At 39.1% G+C, this 11,187-nt stretch overlaps 1 pseudogene; it reads left to right on the plus strand.

Moving 5' to 3' along the window:
* LOC138927584 (large subunit ribosomal RNA) overlaps positions 1 to 6,804 on the plus strand; it is a 7,479-nt pseudogene extending 675 nt beyond the window's left edge.
* The last annotated feature ends 4,383 nt before the right edge of the window (positions 6,805 to 11,187 follow it).

The following is an 11,187-nucleotide window of genomic DNA, read 5'->3' on the forward strand; positions in this document are numbered from 1 at the left end:
ATTTTTCGGAATTATATAATGGCATAATTATCATTGATTTTTGTGTTTATTATATGCACTTGTATGATTAACAATGCGAAAGATTCAGGATACCTTCGGGACCCGTCTTGAAACACGGACCAAGGAGTCTAACATATGTGCAAGTTATTGGGATATAAACCTAATAGCGTAATTAACTTGACTATTAATGGGATTAGTTTTTTAACTATTTTATAGTTAATTAACACAATCCCGGGGCGTTCTATATAGTTATGTATAATAATATTTATATTATTTATGCCTCTAACTGGAACGTACCTTGAGCAGATATGCTGTGACCCGAAAGATGGTGAACTATACTTGATCAGGTTGAAGTCAGGGGAAACCCTGATGGAAGACCGAAACAGTTCTGACGTGCAAATCGATTGTCAGAATTGAGTATAGGGGCGAAAGACCAATCGAACCATCTAGTAGCTGGTTCCTTCCGAAGTTTCCCTCAGGATAGCTGGTGCATTTTAATGTTATATAAAATAATCTTATCTGGTAAAGCGAATGATTAGAGGCCTTAGGGTCGAAACGATCTTAACCTATTCTCAAACTTTAAATGGGTAAGAACCTTAACTTTCTTGATATGAAGTTTAAGGTTATGATATAATGTGCCCAGTGGGCCACTTTTGGTAAGCAGAACTGGCGCTGTGGGATGAACCAAACGTAATGTTACGGTGCCCAAATTAACAACTCATGCAGAAACCATGAAAGGCGTTGGTTGCTTAAAACAGCAGGACGGTGATCATGGAAGTCGAAATCCGCTAAGGAGTGTGTAACAACTCACCTGCCGAAGCAACTAGCCCTTAAAATGGATGGCGCTTAAGTTGTATACCTATACATTACCGCTAAAGTAGATGATTTATATTACTTGTAATATAAATTTTGAAACTTTAGTGAGTAGGAAGGTACAATGGTATGCGTAGAAGTGTTTGGCGTAAGCCTGCATGGAGCTGCTATTGGTACAGATCTTGGTGGTAGTAGCAAATAATCGAATGAGACCTTGGAGGACTGAAGTGGAGAAGGGTTTCGTGTGAACAGTGGTTGATCACGAGTTAGTCGGTCCTAAGTTCAAGGCGAAAGCCGAAAATTTTCAAGTAAAAATAAATATTACAATTATTGTGAAAATTATATACTTGAATAATTTTGAACGAAAGGGAATACGGTTCCAATTCCGTAACCTGTTGAGTATCCGTTTGTTATTAAATATGGGCCTCGTGCTCATCCTGGCAACAGGAACGACCATAAAGAAGCCGTCGAGAGATATCGGAAGAGTTTTCTTTTCTGTTTTATAGTCGTACTACCATGGAAGTCTTTCGCAGAGAGATATGGTAGATGGGCTAGAAGAGCATGACATATACTGTTGTGTCGATATTTTCTCCTCGGACCTTGAAAATTTATGGTGGGGATACGCAAACTTCTCAACAGGCCGTACCAATATCCGCAGCTGGTCTCCAAGGTGAAGAGTCTCTAGTCGATAGAATAATGTAGGTAAGGGAAGTCGGCAAATTAGATCCGTAACTTCGGGATAAGGATTGGCTCTGAAGATTGAGATAGTCGGGCTTGATTGGGAAACAATAATATGGTTTATGTGCTCGTTCTGGGTAAATAGAGTTATAATCATTTATGGTTGTAACTTGTTCCCCGGATAGTTTAGTTACGTATCCAATTGTGGAACTTTCTTGCTAAAATTTTTAAGAATACTAGTTGGGTCAAACCAATTAGTTCTTATTAATTATAACGATTATCAATTAACAATCAATTCAGAACTGGCACGGACTTGGGGAATCCGACTGTCTAATTAAAACAAAGCATTGTGATGGCCCTAGCGGGTGTTGACACAATGTGATTTCTGCCCAGTGCTCTGAATGTCAAAGGGAAGAAATTCAACGACGCGCGGGTTAACGGCGGGAGTCACTAGGGAGAATTGTATCTGATCGCGTAGAGTGGGTGCAATTCCGTAACTCGTAAATCATACGATCAAGTCAAGTCGACTCAAAACCTCCTCGTGGTATTCTCTGGGTACTAGCTTTTGCTGGTAGCTGATTTGAGCGGCGGAGGGGTCCCTGGGGTTACCAGCCCCTTGGACCCCTTAAAAACATATTGGTGCAGAAACTAACAACGAGCCTCGGATAATTGATGATATAATAGGAAGAGGAGAGTCCACGGCTACTAGTCTGGATGCTAGCAACCAGTATGAACGAGGTGCAGCGGTTAACCTTTCAGGTCGGGTGCCCTGCACGATATGTGGAATGTCGTTCAACTCCAAGAGGGGTTTGGGCGTCCACATGTCACATCGACACAAAGACGAACTTGATACACAACGTCTTCGTGTTGATAAAAAAGCGAGGTGGTCAGAGGAAGAAACGTTGATGATGGCGAGAAAGGAGGTCGAGCTTGCAGCAAGTGGTATTCGACATCTAAATAAAAAGCTAGCGGAAATTTTTACACACCGCAGTTCCGATGCAATTTCTTCATATCGGAAGAGGGGTGAATATAAGGCAAAACTGGAACAGATAAGAGGGCAATCTGTTCCCACCCCAGAAGCATTAGAGTCGAATACCTCACAGCGCCGCCCTAGTAATAGCGAGCAAAACCGACGAGTATCAACATCATCTTCGGGACCAATCAGACCACACGAACAGACGAACAGCGAAATCCTCAGGGTACTACAGGGCTATGCCCCAGTAGTATGCGATTCCCGGTGGAGAGCCGAGGTCCTGCAAACTATCGTAGATAATGCGCAGGTCTCGGGACAGGAAACCACTCTCCAAAGTTTATCTTGCTATCTCATGGAAATTTTTCCGCCACGGAATGAACCGCACATTCTGACGAGGCCCCGAACGGAGCCTCGAAATATGAGACAGCGTAGAAGGCAGCAGTACGCTAGGGTTCAGCGTAACTGGGATAAACATCCGGGAAGATGCATAAAGTCCCTGCTGGAGGGCGCTGACGAGTCGGTGCAGCCACCCCAGGAAATTATGGAGCCATATTGGAAACAGATAATGACCACGCCTAGCTCAAGCTCCATCGAACACGCCTCGTTCCACATGGAACATTCGTTGGAGAGAGTATGGTCCGCTGTGAACCAGCGCGATCTTAGGGCCCATAAGGTCAAATTATCAGGTTCTCCAGGCCCGGACGGGATTACTCCAAGAACTGCCAGGAGTATCCCCGATGGCATTATGCTACGCATAATGAACTTAATTCTCTGGTGTGGGAGACTTCCGTACTCCATCCGTCTGGCCAGAACCATCTTCATCCCGAAGATGGCGACGGCAAGTCGTCCGCAAGACTATCGTCCTATTTCAGTCCCCTCGGTTTTGGTTAGGCAACTAAATGCCATTTTGGCAGCCCGGTTGATTAGTGCAGTCAACTGGGATTCGCGTCAGCGAGGGTTCCTACCGACCGATGGGTGTGCTGACAATACGACGATTGTTGATTTAGTTCTAAGGGAACATCATAAGCGATTTAAATCGTGCTACATCGGGACCCTCGATGTTAGTAAAGCCTTTGATGCGGTAGCTCACAAAGCGGTCTACAACACATTGGCTTCGTATGGTGCCCCACAAGGACTAATCAACTACATACGGAATTCGTACGAGGGCGGCGGCACAATGCTAACTGGGAACGGGTGGGTTTCAAGGGAGTTCATTCCTGCAAGAGGCGTCAAGCAGGGTGACCCTTTGTCTCCCATACTATTTAATCTGGTCATTGACCGGTTACTTAGGTCCTTACCCAGTGAGATTGGTGCCAAAGTCGGAAACGCTATGACAAATGCGGCTGCGTTCGCAGATGATATAGTCCTTTTTGCGGAAACTCCGATGGGCCTTCAGAAATTGTTGGACACCACAGTTGGCTTTCTCTCCTCTGTGGGCCTCACCCTTAACACTGACAAGTGTTTCACTGTCAGCATAAAGGGGCAAGCCAAGCAAAAGTGTACTGTCGTGGAACGGCGGAGCTTTTTGATTGGGGAGCGCGAGGTTCCTTCACTGAAGCGCACTGACGAGTGGAAGTATTTAGGGATTAAATTCACTGCGGATGGGCGGGTCCGGTACAATCCAGCTGAGGAGTTGCAACCGAAGCTGTTGAGATTGACTCGGGCCCCCCTGAAGCCACAGCAGAAGTTATTTGCCCTTCGGACTGTCCTTATCCCACAACTCTATCACAAGCTGACCCTTGGGAGTGTGACGATAGGCGTTCTGAAGAAATTTGACACATTGGTTCGATATACCGCACGGAAGTGGTTGAGGCTTCCGGTAGACGTACCAACTTCTTTTTTCCATGCCCCCCACAGAAGTGGGGGTCTCGGGTTACCATCGTTGAGATGGATAGCACCGATGCTTCGTTTGAAGCGATTGAGCAGTATAAAATGGCCTCACCTCGAGCAATCCGAGGTAGCCAGCTCTTTCGTGGAAGACGAAATGCGGAGGGCCCGGGATAGGCTTCAGGCTGGAAGTCAAGAGTTGTTAACCCGTCTACAGGTAGATTCGTACTTGGCAAATAGGTTGCACATGTCTGTTGATGGTGGCGGGCTCCGTGAAGCAGAGCGTTTTGCTCCGCAACACGGATGGGTTGTCCAACCCACGCGTTTGCTAACAGGAAGGGAATATACAGAAGGAATCAAACTGCGGATAAATGCCCTACCCTCAAGGTCTCGTACCACGAGGGGAAGGCACGAATTGGGAAGACGGTGCCGTGCAGGATGTGATGCTCCCGAAACAACAAACCACATCTTGCAGCAATGCTATCGTACTCATGGGAGGAGGATAGCTCGGCACGACGGCGTAGTAAATCTAATCAAGCGGGGACTTGAGAGGAAAGGCTGCGTCGTTCATGTTGAACCAAGTCTGCAGGGCGAGACCGGATTGAATAAACCCGACCTGGTAGCTATCCGACAAAATCACATTTATGTGATTGACGCGCAGGTAGTGACCGACGGACATTCTCTCGACCAAGCGCATCAGCGCAAAGTCGAGAAGTACGAGACACCGGACATACGGACAAATTTGCGGAGACTTTTCGGCTCGCAACATGTTGTTGAGTTCCATTCCGCCACTGTGAACTGGAGAGGAATATGGAGCGGTCAGTCGGTAAAACGGCTGATTGCTTCAGACCTCCTCAGCACTAGTGATAGTCATATCATTAGTGTCCGGGTAATCAGTGGTGGTCTCTGGAGTTGGCGACAATTCATGTATCTGTCGGGATACACGCGTGATTGGACTTAGTCATGCATCACGTTCATATTAAAAGCTTGCTGCCGTAGCATAACATCTAAAAACGGCATAAAATTCGCTTAAAAACGAGGCGGTTTTTAGTACGTAGGCGTCTTCTGGGTCGTATGAACCCACAAGATGAATCGTGCATGCACACTCTTATTGGCTAAATAACATCATAACCTGAGTGTGTATCTTTTGAAGATTTTTACGATCCTTAGCGAACAAAAAAAAAAAAAAAAAAAAATAGCCAAATGCCTCGTCATCTAATTAGTGACGCGCATGAATGGATTAACGAGATTCCTTCTGTCCCTATCTACTATCTAGCGAAACCACAGCCAAGGGAACGGGCTTGGAATAATTAGCGGGGAAAGAAGACCCTTTTGAGCTTGACTCTAATCTGGCAGTGTAAGGAGACATAAGAGGTGTAGAATAAGTGGGAGATATTAGACTTCGGTTTGGTATCGACAATGAAATACCACTACTCTTATTGTTTCCTTACTTACTTGATTAAATGGAACGTGTATCATTTCCTAGCCATTATACGGATATATTTATTATATCTTATGGTATTGGGTTTTGATGCAAGCTTCTTGATCAAAGTATCACGAGTTTGTTATATAATCGCAAACAAATTCTTTAATGAGAGATGCATTCATGTATTATCGATTTGAAAATTTGGTATAACTCCAATTACTCAGGTATGATCCAATTCAAGGACATTGCCAGGTAGGGAGTTTGACTGGGGCGGTACATCTCTCAAATAATAACGGAGGTGTCCCAAGGCCAGCTCAGTGCGGACAGAAACCACACATAGAGCAAAAGGGCAAATGCTGACTTGATCTCGGTGTTCAGTACACACAGGGACAGCAAAAGCTCGGCCTATCGATCCTTTTGGTTTAAAGAGTTTTTAACAAGAGGTGTCAGAAAAGTTACCATAGGGATAACTGGCTTGTGGCGGCCAAGCGTTCATAGCGACGTCGCTTTTTGATCCTTCGATGTCGGCTCTTCCTATCATTGTGAAGCAAAATTCACCAAGCGTTGGATTGTTCACCCATGCAAGGGAACGTGAGCTGGGTTTAGACCGTCGTGAGACAGGTTAGTTTTACCCTACTAATGACAAAACGTTGTTGCGACAGCATTCCTGCGTAGTACGAGAGGAACCGCAGGTACGGACCAATGGCACAATACTTGTTCGAGCGAACAGTGGTATGACGCTACGTCCGTTGGATTATGCCTGAACGCCTCTAAGGTCGTATCCGTGCTGGACTGCAATGATAAATAAGGGGCAATTTGCATTGTATGGCTTCTAAACCATTTAAAGTTTATTATTTATATTTTAAACGACAATGGATGTGATGCCAATGTAATTTGTAACATAGTAAATTGGGAGGATCTTTGATCACCTGATGCCATGCTAGTTACATATGAAAACATTATTTAATACAATGACAAAGCCTAGAATCAATTGTAAACGACTTTTGTAACGGGCAAGGTGTTGTAAGTGGTTGAGCAGCTGCCATACTGCGATCCACTGAAGCTTATCCTTTGCTTGATGATTCGAAATATAAAAAAATGTAAATATGCATGTGTAAATATGTATATTTAGTATAAAAAATCTTTATATGCTATATCTAAGAAAGCATATAAGGATTTATCACGGGTTGTCCACGTTTCCCTACTAATTGTGGCCTACTAACTGTTTCGTCATCTTATTAGTGACGTGAAAAATGAAAATAATATTTTTCATTTATATTGTTATAAGTCTTAAACCTTAAGACGGCGGGAGTTGAATTACTTTCGTTTAGGTAGCCAAATGCCTCGTCATCTTATTAGTGACGTGAAAAATGCAAATCATATTTTTCATTTTTATTGTTATAAGTCTTAAACCTTATAACGGCGGAAGATGAATTACTTTCTTTTAGGTAGCCAAATGCCTCGTCATCTTATTAGTGACGTGAAAAATGAAAATAATATTTTTCATTTATATTGTTATAAGTCTTAAACTTTAAGACGGCGGGAGTTGAATTACTTTCGCATAGGTAGCCAAATGCCTCGTCATCTTATTAGTGACGCGCATGATTCAATTCAAGAGATTCCTTCTGTCCCTATTTAAAACCTCACGGATATTAAAAATATTAAACATATATTGTTATAAGTCTTAAACCTTAAGACGGCGGGAGTTGAATTACTTTCGCATAGGTAGCCAAATGCCTCGTCATCTTATTAGTGACGCGCATGATTCAATTCAAGAGATTCCTTCTGTCCCTATTTAAAACCTCACGGATATTAAAAATATTAAACATATATTGTTATAAGTCTTAAACCTTAAGACGGCGGGAGTTGAATTACTTTCGCATAGGTAGCCAAATGCCTCGTCATCTTATTAGTGACGTGAAAAATGAAAATAATATTTTTCATTTATATTGTTATAAGTCTTAAACTTTAAGACGGCGGGAGTTGAATTACTTTCGCATAGGTAGCCAAATGCCTCGTCATCTTATTAGTGACGTGAAAAATGAAAATAATATTTTTCATTTATATTGTTATAAGTCTTAAACCTTATAACGGCGGAAGATGAATTACTTTCGTTTAGGTAGCCAAATGCCTCGTCATCTTAATAGTGACGTGAAAAATGAAAATAATATTTTTCATTTATATTGTTATAAGTCTTAAACTTTAAGACGGCGGGAGTTGAATTACTTTCGCATAGGTAGCCAAATGCCTCGTCATCTTATTAGTGACGTGAAAAATGAAAATAATATTTTTCATTTATATTGTTATAAGTCTTAAACCTTATAACGGCGGAAGATGAATTACTTTCGTTTAGGTAGCCAAATGCCTCGTCATCTTATTAGTGACGTGAAAAATGAAAATAATATTTTTCATTTATATTGTTATAAGTCTTAAACTTTAAGACGGCGGGAGTTGAATTACTTTCGCATAGGTAGCCAAATGCCTTGTCATCTTATTAGTGACGCGCATGATTCAATTCAAGAGATTCCTTCTGTCCCTATTTAAAACCTCACGGATATTAAAAATATTAAACATATATTGTTATAAGTCTTAAACCTTAAGACGGCGGGAGTTGAATTACTTTCGCATAGGTAGCCAAATGCCTCGTCATCTTATTAGTGACGCGCATGATTCAATTCAAGAGATTCCTTCTGTCCCTATTTAAAACCTCACGGATATTAAAAATATTAAACATATATTGTTATAAGTCTTAAACCTTAAGACGGCGGGAGTTGAATTACTTTCGCATAGGTAGCCAAATGCCTCGTCATCTTATTAGTGACGCGCATGATTCAATTCAAGAGATTCCTTCTGTCCCTATTTAAAACCTCACGGATATTAAAAATATTAAACATATATTGTTATAAGTCTTAAACCTTAAGACGGCGGGAGTTGAATTACTTTCGCATAGGTAGCCAAATGCCTTGTCATCTTATTAGTGACGCGCATGATTCAATTCAAGAGATTCCTTCTGTCCCTATTTAAAACCTCACGGATATTAAAAATATTAAACATATATTGTTATAAGTCTTAAACCTTAAGACGGCGGGAGTTGAATTACTTTCGCATAGGTAGCCAAATGCCTCGTCATCTTATTAGTGACGCGCATGATTCAATTCAAGAGATTCCTTCTGTCCCTATTTAAAACCTCACGGATATTAAAAATATTAAACATATATTGTTATAAGTCTTAAACCTTAAGACGGCGGGAGTTGAATTACTTTCGCATAGGTAGCCAAATGCCTCGTCATCTTATTAGTGACGCGCATGATTCAATTCAAGAGATTCCTTCTGTCCCTATTTAAAACCTCACGGATATTAAAAATATTAAACATATATTGTTATAAGTCTTAAACCTTAAGACGGCGGGAGTTGAATTACTTTCGCATAGGTAGCCAAATGCCTCGTCATCTTATTAGTGACGCGCATGATTCAATTACCTCACGGATATTAAAAATATTAAACATATATTGTTATAAGTCTTAAACCTTAAGACGGCGGGAGTTGAATTACTTTCGCATAGGTAGCCAAATGCCTCGTCATCTTATTAGTGACGCGCATGATTCAATTCAAGAGATTCCTTCTGTCCCTATTTAAAAACTCACGAATATTAAAAATATTAAAAATATTTTCATATGGATATGCAATCGTATGGATATCCAAATATGTGTGGGAAAGTCGTACTTCCTATACGATAAATGACCGGATTGACGAAACCGTGTTCAAAAAGGTATATAGGGTAGGTGGTGTTCGGCCTACCAATATAATATTAAAATAATATTATATTAAACAGAAGATCGCCAGTATTAATATATAAGCATATGGTTATGAATACATATGCATATAACATATATGAAAATATATGAATATATAAAAAAAATATATATGAATATGAAAATATTAATATGTGTATGGAATATATGGTAGGTGATGTTAGCCTACCATATAATATATATATAATAATTTAATTATATTATATTAAATATGGAAATATTAAAAATATATTAAAAATATTAAAAATATTTTCATATGGATATGCAATCGTATGGATATCCAAATATGTGTGGGAAAGTCATACTTCCCATACAATAAATGACCGGATTGACGAAACCGTGTTCAAAAAGGTATATAGGGTAGGTGGTGTTCAGCCTGCCAATATAATATTAAAATAATATTATATTAAACAGAAGACCGCCAGTATTAATATATGAGCATATGGTTATGAATACATATGCATATAACATATATGAAAATATATGAATATAAAAAAATATATATGGATATGAAAATATTTATATGTATATGAAATAGATGGTAGGTGATGAGGATAGCCTACCATATAATATATAATATAATAATTTAATTATATTATATTAAATATGGAAATATTAAAAATATATTAAAAATATTAAAAATATTTTCATATGGATATGCAATCGTATGGATATCCAAATATGTGTGGGAAAGTCATACTTCCCATACAATAAATGACCGGATTGACGAAACCGTGTTCAAAAAGGTATATAGGGTAGGTAGATCTCGGCCGACCAAGATAATTTAAAAATAATATTATATTAAACAGAAGACCGCCAGTATTAATATATGAGCATATGGTTATGAATACATATGCATATAACATATATGAAATATATGAATATAAAAAAATATATATGGATATGAAAATATTTATATGTATATGAAATATATGGTAGGTGATGGTGATAGCCTACCATATAATATATAATATAATAATTTAATTATATTATATTAAATATGGAACTATTAAAAATATATTAAACATATTAAAAATAATTTCATATGGATATGCAATCGTATGGATATCCAAATATGTGTGGGAAAGTCATACTTCCCATACAATAAATGACCGGATTGACGAAACCTGTTCAAAAAGGTATATAGGGTAGGTGGTGTTCGGCCTACCAATATAATATTAAAATAATATTATATTAAACAGAAGACCGCCAGTATTAATATATAAGCATATGGTTATGAATACATATGATATAAAATATATGAAAATATATGAATTAAAAAAATATATATGGATATGAAAATATTATATGTATATGAAATATATGGTAGGGATGGTGATAGCCTACCATATAATATATAATATAATAATTTAATTATATATATTAAATATGGGAAATATAAAAAATATATTAAAAATATTAAAAATATTTTCATATGGATATGCAATCGTATTATGGATATCCAAATATGTGTGGGAAAAGTCATACTTCCCATACAATAAATGACCGGATTGACGAAACCGTGTTCAAAGGTATATAGGGTAGGTGGTGTTCAGCCTGCCAATATAATATTAAAATAATATTATATTAAACAGAAGACGCCAGTATTAATATATAAGCATATGGTTATGAATACATATGCATAAACATATATGAAA

This window comes from Drosophila bipectinata, unplaced genomic scaffold (assembly GCF_030179905.1).
Source record: "Drosophila bipectinata strain 14024-0381.07 unplaced genomic scaffold, DbipHiC1v2 scaffold_36, whole genome shotgun sequence".
In the NCBI taxonomy this organism is placed as follows: Eukaryota; Metazoa; Arthropoda; class Insecta; order Diptera; family Drosophilidae; genus Drosophila; species Drosophila bipectinata.